Here is a 12618-nt window from a genome sequence, read left to right as displayed (position 1 = left end):
TGAAATATAAGGCACATTCTAGCTAGAAGAAAACTTATCGCATCATTTCTTGTCGACTAGACTTATTACCTTGAACTTTATTAGGGACTTTCTTAAAAAGGAAAGAAACGTGTCGGCTTAAGGTGGTTCTTTCTTGCGAATGAGATTGAATGAGGCCTTAGGATGAAGATTGTTCTTTGAAGGATTCATATGATAAGAGTTAAACATTTTTCTTGTAAAAAAAGGCAAATCTAGCTAGTATGATACTCTTTAAAATCGAATTGAATCGAATTGAATGTTGAGGCTTGCGTTTAATGCCAACTAGTTGGATGCCACTAGCAAATGTCTATTATTCAGCTAGCCTTATTATTGAGGGCCGGCATGGAATGCCTTGTTAGAATTAGCACTTCCAAAACTTGTCGGCACACCATGAGGCAATTTTTTTGAAGTGCATCTTTGCAGTCAGTTTTAACTTGCTTTACTATGCAACTTGTAGTGGTAGTTATATGAAAGTATGAATGGGTTTATTTTTTGGTTGCACAAGGCAAATTGAGTTATATTTTGTTCAACTAGAATTGAGTGGCTTCTTTTAAGATTCAAAAGCCTTTAGATAGACTGACATAGTTTATTAAGCAACATCATATGAGAGCAGATACGTGGATGACCCAAAGAAATACATGATGTCTCCAAAGAGGTTCCTACAAAAGTGCAATTTTTAGCCCACTAGTGGACAACATTTTTGCAATGCATGCATAATTGTAGGGAAGGAATTGCAAAAGAGGAACTTGTCATTAGAAGAATACCTAGCGAAGTTTGCTAGGGTGGTTACTTTTATGTGCCTATTCCAAGATGAATCAAAGTATATTTTAGAATGTGGAAGGTTGACTAATCTACCATAGCAAATGAAGAGCAAGAAAAATAGACTTTTACTTTTAAAAGTTCCCATGAAGCAAGAGAGTTATGGGCAATTTGTAGGAAGCCACAAACAACAAAGGGCAAAAGGCAATTTTTTACCATTGGTTGTACGGTGTGTTGAATGATGTGTTAGATATCAATGCTCCACTCTCGTGTAACTACGCGGGAACCAGCTAACTCTACTTGTAAGTCCTCCATATGAGGAGAAGGCATTTGAGTAGCTCGGTTATCCGGTAGGTCCTGGTTTGGACACCAGATGGGGGCCATCTGTGGCCTGATGGCTGGACGGCTTCAGATAGAGTTGGCACACCGCCAACTAGGCTACATGCAAGTGCGGGAAGGCATCCCTTGACTGACCGCACTAAGGGTACACGGAGCATTTCTCGGGGCAACCCACTCTCAGGTTGCAGGGCTCGTTTGGAGCCTTAGATGATCCCGGATGGCTCTGGGCCGAACGGACAATGTAGGTTAGTTGCTCTGTTTTGCGCATCGGTTCTATCGTATGGTCGGTGGCCTATTTCGGGACCGACCTTCAGTCGACCGTTTTGGGTGGACTGGGTCGATCACCCAATTGAGCCTAACCGACTACGACTGGTGGCTATATAAGAGCAAGCCCGTGAAGCCCATTTCATCACTGGCTACAGCAACCCTGATTCCTTAGCATCCAGCCTCTGTCTTCTACTGTTTTCAGCATGCCATCGTAGCTTCTTTCACAGAAGCGCACAATTGGGAGGCAGCGCCATCTATTGTGTCAGTTCTATAGTAATCAAATTTTTGATTCTCCATACTATGTTGTTTTCTCTCTTGCGTACGAGATCCTGTTATCTGTTGAGCACAGACGTTGTATTATTTTCTTACATGGTATCAGAGCTTGGACTCTAGTAAGAAGATTTGGCAATGTGTTTCTGTTTGCGAGCAGATTGTGAGAGATGGCCCAGCCCGCAAGACTGCGAATCCCACCGTTCGGCGAAAGCGGAAAGTTGGACGGCTCTAACTATCCACTCTAGAAGTTCAAGATGAAGACCATCCTAAGCACATACGAGCTTTGGAACACTACTACTAGGGTGGACCGTGAGGCCGGTTGCAAGACCGGATCCAGCCAATGCAGGACAACAGATAGTACCAACTGCGGATGAGATTCTCGCGTGGACAAGGAGAAATGTAGATGCGCTGTGTTCTATTGTCTGCAGTGTTAGTGATTCCGTCATGGCGTTAATTCAACATGTCACCACAGCGGAGGAGGCATGGACGGTCTTGAAAAATCAGTACGAGACCATGAATCAGACGCGGATTCAGAATCTGGAGACTCAACTCGCGAACGAGACGTTGTCTTAGTTTGAAGCGGCAGAGAAGTTCATCACCAGGGTGAAGAATCTGCGCGATCAGATGACTGCGATTGGCATCACCATTACCGGCGAGAATCTAGCATGAAGGTACATACGGATTCTCCCACCAAAGTACGACGGTCTTGTTACGGCATTGAATACGCAGAACAGGAATCCATCCCTCAACTTTGAGGATTTCAGCGCGATGCTTCTGGAGGACGAGATGTGTCAAAAGATGAGGACTGGAGAAGATTCGACTTTCTGGACCGGATCAAAGAAAGGTAAGGGTAAGGACTCCGGTAACCCATCTTCTTCTGATGATAAAAAGAGAAAGAAGAAGATCAAGTGCTTCTATTGCAACAAGGCAGGGCACAAGCAGAATGAGTGCCACAAGAAGATTGCAGATGAGAAGAACGGAGTGAAGAAAGAGTCCAGTAACAGCGCGCAGGCAACACCAATAGAGCTGTTCGTAGCAATTGAGGAGATTTGCACAGAGGCAGTTCATGTACCTGCGGATGAACCGTGGATCATTGACAGTGGTGCATCGCGCCACATGACCAGTCGGAAGGATTGGTATACCTCCCTCCAGTCAGTAGCTCCAGTCAGTAGGGAATGACATCCAAGTAGCAGTCGGCAATGATGCAAAATGTCTAGCAAAAGGAAAAGGTACGATTGCTCTCAAGTCAGATGGAGTTGTAAAACAGTTGTCCGATGTTCTTTATGTGCCAGATATCAAGAGGAACTTGCTGTCCGTTTCTGCGATCACGGATCGGGACCTCAAAGTTCAATTCGATAAGAATGGTGCACAGATCTGGATCTTTAAGGGAAGGTCGTTGGTAAAGGTACACGGCGCAACAACATTTACGAACTCTCAGCTTTCAGTGCTCGAGCAGATGTGAAGAACACTAAGCTGTGGCATGAGAGGTTTGGTTATCTAAACCTTAGTTCTTTGAAGGAGATGCATAAAAGTGGAATGATTGCAAACCTACCAGAAATTTCAGATCTGCCTGATGTATGTGAAGCTTGCATGATGGGCAAGCAGCATCAGCAGCCCTTTCCTAAAGAGGCCAGCAGGGCAAAGGCTCCTCTAGAGCTCGTTCACACGGACCTCTGCGAAAAGATGGAGACGGAAGCTTTGGGTGGTTCCTACTACTTCATGACATTGATTCGACGACTACAGTAGAAGGATATGGATATACTTCCTGAAGACGAAAGACGAGGCTTTCCGTAGGTTCAAGGAATGGCATGTAATGGTCGAGAAAGAATCGAGGAGGAAGGTAAAGAAGTTGAGATCAGACAGAGGTGGAGAGTTCACATCGACTGAATTCGAAAGTTACTGCAAAAGTCACGAGATCAAGAGGCAGAAACCCCCGCCACATACATCACAGCAAAATGGAGTAGCAGAACGCAAGATGCACGTCATCTGCGAAATGGACCGGAGTATGATGAAAGGGAAAGATTTGCCAAAGACTTTCTAGGCTGAAGCATGTAACATTGCAGTTTACATCCTGAATCGTAGCTACACGAAGGCTGTGAATGGGATGACTCCACTGCAAGCCTTTTCTGGTAAGAAACCTTCAGCTGCACATTTTAGAGTTTTTGGATGTGACTGTTTTGTACATGTCCCTGATGCTACCAAGACCAAATGGGAACCGAAGAGCCGGAAGTGTATTTTCTTGGGCTACAGTGAAGAGGCGAAGGGTTACCGTCTCTATATCCCTGTTACTAAGAAGGTAATTGTAAGTCGCGATGTGATCTTCTCAGAATAGCCGCATCAATTGGAGGAGGATGCTTCCTTTCCAGATAACCAGGACCAGGATATCCATCCAGTACTGCCACCAACAGCAGATCGAACTCCCCCAACGGTGCTTGGGAGGATTCAAGATAAAGAAGATGAAGAAGAGCCTGCAGAACCACAACGGCAACGGCCATTCTCGAAGTGGGTAAAGCAGTTTTTGGACGACAAAGAACCTCCATCCATTGAGGAGGAACCATCCGAACACCGCCGGTCCAAGAGATTAGAGGAGCAAAGAAGGGCGCGGGAACACTTGGTCAACTATGCTTTGATGACAGAAGTGATTCATGCTGATGAACCCAAGTGTTTTGAAGAGGCACAGGGCGATGATAGGTGGATGGAGGCTATGCAGTCATAGTATGGCTCCATAATGAAGAACAACACTTGGGACCTTATGGATCGACCACCAAAACGCAAGGTAATCGAAACCAAGTGGGTGTACAAGATCAAGTACAAGTTCGACGACACGTTGGATAAGTACAAGGCTCGGCTCATGGCAAAAGGACTTGCACAAGTACATGGTTTTGATTATCAAGATACTTTTGCTTCCACAACTCGACTAACCATAATTCGCAGTGTTTTGGCTTTAGCTGCCCAGGAAAGTTGGCCTGTGTTTCAGATGGATGTGAAATCCGCCTTTCTGAATAGAGATCTTAAGGAGGAGGTATACATGGAACAACCACCAGGTTTTGAAATCCCCGGTTCAGAAGGTAAAGTCTGGAAACTGAAGAAGATACTTTACGGGCTGAAACAGGTCCCACGAGCGTGGTACCAGCGAATTGATGCCTACTTTTTGCAAAATGGGTTCAGGAGGAGCCCATCTGATGCAAATTTGTATATCTTCAGAGAAGGAGGCAGGTGCATGATCGTGGTCCTTTATGTAGACGACCTTGTCATAACAGGGAACCATGAAGAGAAGATCTCGCAGACGAAGCATTTGCTAGGAAGAGAGTTTGAAATGACAGACCTCGAACTGATGCATTTCTGTTTGGGGATTGAAGTTTGGCAGGAGCCGAAACAGATCTTCATTTCACAGTTGAAGTATGCTGGAGAGATACTGAAGGCATTTGGCATGGCTGAGTGCAAGACAGTTGGTACCCCTATGGAGGTTGACGCGAAGCTCTCAAACGAGGATTCATCACCAGTGGTGGACGAAGCGAAGTACAGAAGGCTTGTGGGCAGCTTGATTTACCTGTGCAACATACAGTCGGACATCAATTTTGCGACTGGTGTACTAAGCAGGTTTTCCAATTAGCCTTGGGAGAACCATTAGAGGGCAGGGATGCAGGTGCTGAAATACATCAAAGGCACACTTGATTATGGCATCACCTATACCAAGGGCAACATCTTGACCGGTGACTCAGATTGGGCAGGAGATGTGGATAGTAGGAGATCAGTGACAGGGTACTGTTTCTCACTTGGATCTAGAGTTGTGTCATGGGTCAGCAAGAAGCAACCCACAGTTGCTCTTTCTTCTATTAAGGCCGAGTACAAATCTGCATGCTTTGCTTCTTACAAGGTAGTGCGGTTGAGGTGGATTTTGGGGGACATGGGTGCAGTGCAGAACAAGCCTACACAGTTATCATGTGATAATCAGAGTTGCATGGCGCGATTACAAAGAACCCGGTATTCCATGCTCACATAAAACATATTGAGATTCAATATAACTTTGTACGCGAGCTCATCATGGATGGAGAGGTCGACTTGGTGTACTATCCGACTACAGAGAATGCTGCGGACATCTTCACGAAGACTCTTGGAAGAGACTTGCTGGAGAGGCATCTTCATCGACTTGGCATTGGGCCGAAAAAGTAAGTTCACTTACGAGTGGACATTGAGGAGGGGTGTTAGATGTCAATGCTCCACTCTCGTGTAACTACGCGGAAACCAGCTAACTCTACTTGTAAGCCCCCCATATGAGGAGAAGGCATTTGAGTAGCTCGGTTATTCGGTAGGTACTGGTTTGGACACCAGATGGGGGCCATGTGTGGCCTGATGGCTGGACGGCTTCAGATAGAGTTGGCACACCGCCAACTAGGCTATATGCAAGAGCGGGAAGGCATCCCTTAACTGACCGCACTGAGGGTAGATGGAGTATTCCCGAGGCAGTCCACTCTCGGGTTGTGGGGCTCGTTTGGAGCCTCAGATGATCCCGGATGGCTCTGGGCTGAACGGATACCGTAGGTTAGTTACTCTGTTTTGCGCACCGGTTCTATCGTATGGTCGGTGGCCTATTTCGGGACCGATCCCCAGTCGACTGTTTTGGGCGGACTGGGTCGGTCACCTAATTGAGCCTAACCGACTACAACTGGTGGCTATATAAGAGTAAGCCCGTGAAGCCCATTTCATCACTGGCTATAGCCACCCTGATTCCTTAGCATCCAGCCTCCGTCTTCTACTGTTTCCAGCACGCCATCGAAGCTTCTTTCATAGGAGCGCACGGTTGGGAGGCAGCGCTATCTATTGTATCAGTTCTACAGTAATCAAATTTTTTATTCTCCATACTATCTTGTTTTCTCTCTTGCGTACTAGATCCTGTTATCTGTTGAGCATAGACGTATTATTTTCTTACATGATGTCCTACCACGCGGATACCAAGCCCCCAAGATTTGAGGAAGCCATTGCTAACATAGAGACTATATTTGCATTATGTTTCATGAAGATTGCATCTTCCAATGTATAATGGATATATGCATAGCATAAGAATTTCGAAAGATAATACAAGGCACCAAATTATATAGTAGGAAAGAAGCAAACAATTATAAGGACAATATCTATCATTTGGTGGAGGCCTTTAAGATTTATACTATAAAAATTGTCAAGAAGATATCAAATAAAATCTTAAATGGTGATAGCTTCTCTGCGAAGAAGGACTAGCACGACACCATAGAGGAAATGCTCAGTCAACTATAGTGAAGACTAAAGCATCTTATTCAGCATTATTGTTTGTACTAAGTTCAAAAGATGAGAAATTAACCAGTAAAAAATGTGATATTGATGAGAAAAAAGCATATGGCCTTGAACAAATGGTCGATAAGACTTGGGCAATTGGTGGATGAATTCATATGGAATGGCTCCAATAGAATGAAGGATGTAAGAGCAAAGCTACCAAAACTTGTAGAGATGATGTATGTAGAGATAAAGAAGAATGCCATGAAGAGCATCATGAAGGGATATAGTCAATAATCATTTTGGTTTGGTTTCTCCTATGATATATATTTGTCAAATAATGCTAAAGTTTCGGTATCGGTCAAGGCATTGCCATGAAGAGCATCATGAAGGGATATAGTCAATAATCATTTTGGTTTCTCCTATGATATATATTTGTCAAATGATGCTAAAGTTTCGGTATTGGTCAAGGCATTGATATAGAGAACTTCTTGAGGACAAGCACTGATGGTTAGGAGAATCCATTGATGGTTGGGAGAATCCATGTGTGTTCTTCTTTGATGAATTACATGATCTCATAGTGTTAGGGATTATTGACCTTATATGATTTGTCATACAATGTCCTTTGATGGCAATGGTAAATTGGTCTTTCAATTAAAATTCTAAAGAGGACTAAACGGATTCAGCAAATATGGAGAACCCTTTCAATATGTCCGTGGAAAGGGGAGGCCACCATCAACTGGCCCCTGAGAAGCAGGTAGGGACTGAGGCCGCCTTTGTGGACTCAGGTCCCATAGCCTTCATAGGGCACCCTGACTTGGAATGCATGGTCCTATGAACTTCTGATCTTCTAAGTACCCTAGACATTCGTCGGCTACAAGTTCCACCTCACCGTCCAATGCAAGGAACCTCCATGTAGATGCCTAGTAACCCACTTCCTAGAGTCGGACAGTTTACTCTTGTAGCTATAGCTCCAATGCACGGGGGAGCAAGCTTCACAGTCCCAATGCTGGTACTGTGGCAACCCAATGGATCCCGCCACTAGGGCTAAGCTTGAGGCTGCCTCTACGACCCATTAGGTCCATGATGACATTGCCCACACCAGCTTCCCAAACGGTGCTATCGAATGAGGTGATGCGCATCTTGGTGAACACACTAGGAAGGGGGGATGTCCCACCCCTAGCCGCACCCGTATTTCCAGCAAGGATCATCAATCCCTCTAGGAGTCGGGCCATAGCCATCTCCAAGTTGATAGCTAAATTCCTTGGGGAAGGAGATATGCGAAGCCTTTGGTGCTCCCGGAGATCTAGAAATGGTTAATGAGTTTGGCCTCGGTGTGAATGGCAAGGTAGGCCAATCGTATAAGGCCCTTAACATGAAAGAGAAAGTCAATTGGGAGGTGTTACAGAAAGCATTCATTGTAGGGTTCGCGCCCCCAATGGTCATAAATGGAGTCTGATTAATTAGTTATATGAGGTGAAACAGAATGACAAGGAATCCCTCTAGGATTACATCGCTAGGATCAAACACCTCAATTCCCTCTGCTACAAACCACATGAGAGGATGAGCGATGAACAATTGCTGCCACGCTTCCTCATCGGATTGGCAAACCCAAAGCCGCATGACCACTTAATGGTTATGACTCCCACTTCCTTCAAACTCTATAGCAAGGTAGCTATCCATATAAGTGATAATATGATGGATAAGGTTGTCCAAGACAAAACTACAACTCCATCAAAGGTATCACAATCGGTAAGGTCTTCCAGTATGGATCCTACCAAGAACGAGAACAACGAGCCTAAGGGCTTGGATATGAGCGAGTTGGCCTCCAACCTACTGAATCAGCTGGGCCAGTAGTGGAAGTCAGGGACCTCCAAGGAGACACCGAGTAACCCCCACTTTTTTCCCAAGAGAGACAATGTGTGGTGTGAGGTATGCAATGGTAATCACCCCTCCAATGAGTGTCCCCGCCTTAGGGCAAGGCAAGCACTCTACTGTGCACACTGCTATACAACACCTCCCAATGCTGATTCCTGAGGGCCCTTCCCCAACCGATTTATCACAAGTGAGACCCCCATTAGCCATGATGGCCCCACCCAACCCGATGAATGCACAAGGTGCCCCTTTCGCCAATTTAGGGCAATATAGGGCATAACAGGCTCCCTTACCACCACCCATACTGGGTCTGCAACCTCCCCATTTCGTTTAACTCCAATCAATCAAGTGTTGGCGGAGGAACTATCCAATGATTGTGAGGAGCCAGAACAGGACCACGGTCACCCCAACTATTACCCTTGTGAGGAGGGAAGTGGCATCATAAGTCACTACCTCCTACATGAGGATCAACATATCCCATTTCCAGACAACTCCCACGGCCGCAAGGGCAAGAGACATGAAACCGTAATGCAAAGTCCCCCAATGCTATACTTGCCAAGGTCCGCATAGGGAAAGAAAATCCCCATATAAGGGCTCAGCAGACCAATGCCAAGGGTAACATTTTCTAAAGGACTTCCCCTATAGGATCTTACCCTGGCGATTCCGCCCACAACAGACCTATGCCCTTGTGTGCTGGTTGCAGAGTAGAGCATTTATTCAAGGATTGGCCCCTGAGGAGACTAGAAACTCCAGCCACACCGCCCAAGAGTACTAGTGTCAATTTGCTAAGTATTGAACATGGTCAATTAGTGGCAGTACCCTTGAAGGTCATCACGAGGATGCAGGCTAGAGCCATAAGCATGAAAATAAAGAAGCAAGCAACAAAGGACAAAATGCATGTGTCGTAAAACCCTGAGGCACCCTAACCCCCACAGACTAGGTCCATGAAGGCCACTCAGGTGGGCGAAGGGATGAACCAAGTGCTCATCCAAGATGGTTTAGATGAGGAGACAGCCACCCTTGCCACCTCCGGACAAGCCCTCTCCTAGGATGACCCGAGTATGCCTCCGTACTTGGATGTAAACAAGCCAGGGTCGGCCCAAGCCCTTACATCTCTACCTCCGTATAACGAAACATATCAAGACCCAGCCATGGAAAAACGACACTTAATAGACACTTAAAACTTGATACGGGAATGCCAGGAGAAATTCGAGCATAGGCTCAAGGCTAACATAGGGTCAGATACCATCCACTTGGACCACCCCACCACTCATAGAGTGGCAAAGGCACTTAGGGTGCTAGAGAGGGTTGAAGAAGAGGAACGATCCAGGTCTGGTAAATCAAAGGCTCCACACTTGATGCAGCCAATGTTCCACGAGAACCATGTACTATAGAACCTATGAGAGGAAGGAGACATCTACGGTCTCAAGGATTTGCTATCCGTATAGGTAGGGAGACTTCCTAGGAACCGTACAATAGCTCCAAGTTAGCAGCCTTCCTCTGCACAGAGGTTAAGATACCAAACACATCCTTGTTAAGAGAGAATCCTACCCTCTAGTGAAGGGGTAATTCCTACCCCCAGGACCTACCAGCCCTAAAGTCGACCAACCATAGGAGGAAATCCAGAATCTACCCAAGATCCCCATGTTGAGAGTTCATGCTCAACATCATGTGATCATGTGTGCATAGCACCATCACGTGATCATATGTGCATAGCACTAACCTTATAGAGTGCTATAAAGGAAAGGGTTAGATCCCCTAACCCTAACCCTAAAAGGGTTTGTATATATTCTATTTTTTCAACTAATTCTAGTGTACAGTTAGTCATTTGTGGTGTGCTCTCTAGCTGTGCCCTCTCTCCTCATCTCCACTCTTCTCCTCTCCCCTCTTCATATTTTGTCATGGTATCAGAGCTCCCTTGTCTTCCGTTGAGACATTGTGATTCTTGAGAGTGTGAGAGAGATTGTGAGATTGAGAGTTCTCTTGAGTGATTGTGAGATCCTTCCCTTCACTTCCGTTAAGAGAAAATTCCGTCCATCGGAAGAAAATTTCCGTCATTTGTTCTTGAGAGATTTCTATCATTTGAGAGAGTTTATTTGAGTGTTTCTTGAGTTGAGAGAGAGAGAGACTTCCGTTCATTGAGAGCCTAGACTTCTTTTGAGAAAGAGTGAGCATTGAGATTGAGAGAACTAGTTCTGTGAGGATAGGTTTAGCACCGTCGACCACCTTCTATTCCAAAGCTCGTTTAGTTTGTTTAGAGCCTCCAAAGCTCGAGATCTAGTCCAAAGCTCCTACGCATTAACAGGCGACTTTCAACCGGCGTGCATGCTCACGACTCCTAGCCTCTGCAACGCCTTCATCATCCAGCTATTGAATTCTGGCAGTGTAGCACGATAGCATGAAGCATGTGAGAGCAAAGGCGAATAGCCTCACAGGGACTGGATCTCCGATTACCAGCATCATGTCTGATTGCGCACCGAGGAAGAGCTGCTTCAAAAATGGCTACTCTCCCAGTTCGAGCTCCCAGGTCTCACTTTAGAACTGGAGAGGTCTCACCCCGCCGTTCTTTTCCATGTGCAATCCGTATGTCGATCCTACTCAGGGAAACCTTCATCGACGCAATCGACAGCCTAGGAGCAGGTGCATCGTAGTATCGAATCATTCAGTGGTCTCCTTCCTGGCCGTTTGTCACTTAGTCTCCAGCTCATGGGAGAAGCTCTCTACAACCTTCGCCATCGCACGGCTGCTCCAACGGTCTACCATCTCCAAAGCAAATGACTCCAACGACTACTTCGACAGCGCACTCATGCCACGTCAGCACTGCCATGTCATCTGCCACGTCAGCACTGCCACGTCATCTGCCACGTCAGCACTACCATGTCATCTGCCACGTCATTTACCACGTCAACACTGCCATGTCATCGACCACGTCACTTGTGCCATGTCATCAGTGCCACGTCATCAGTGCCACGTCATCAGTGATACCTCAGCACTGCCACCTCAGCAGTCCAGTCAGCACTGACCCCTGCAGGCACAGTCCCTTTCCAGGCACACTGTGCACACACTGCATGTGCACACTCCTGCCACCTCAGCACAGAGCTTTACTGGCATACCTCTTGCCAAGCATAGTGCCACATCATCACTGCATGTGACTCACAGTGACACATCATCATTGAGCACCATTTGCACTCCTTTTGCCCCTCCACCTAGATCAAGTCATATCTCTTGATCCAGGAAGAATTTGAGGGTGCTCCAAAAAGGAAAGTCGCTCGATTTTTTGTGCTCTACGCGCTCGTTACATCACGCACACATTTCGGCACAAGTTACACTCACATTTGAGCCTCATCGACAAAACCACTTCCTTCATGCACATTTGCCTCTACATCGACGCATCTGACCCAGCACTTAAAAAGAACAAAGGAAATGGAATTATTTGCTGCTCTTTCATCGATCGACGGTTGGTTTAGATCTAGATCAGAGTAGACTAGATCGCCATAGAGGGGACGCTTTAAATTCCCCAAGTTGCCAATCTAAGCCATGCCCGAAATTCCCGACTAGTACCTACTCGGAGTCAGTCCATACGCTCACATCCGATTTCACATCATTACATTACCTGAAACCTTACGTTCATCAGTTCAGTGAGCAGACTTCAGAGTTCAGAGGCATTGCAGATTGATTCAGTGCGCAGATAGCACTTGATTTCACACACACATGCCACCATTGTAAAGCCTATTTGGCTATCTCACGGCATCGTGCACATCATCTTTCAGCCTTGTAAAGCCTCTTGGCTATTCCCGACATCATTGCCACAAGCCTTGTAACACAGGTCAGATCTTATTT

This window comes from Dipteris shenzhenensis, chromosome 6 (genome assembly GCF_047967505.1).
Source record: "Dipteris shenzhenensis isolate YYH24624 ecotype China chromosome 6, Dip_SZ_1.0, whole genome shotgun sequence".
Lineage (NCBI taxonomy): Eukaryota > Viridiplantae > Streptophyta > Polypodiopsida > Gleicheniales > Dipteridaceae > Dipteris > Dipteris shenzhenensis.
Note: the sequence above shows the minus strand (reverse complement) of the source record.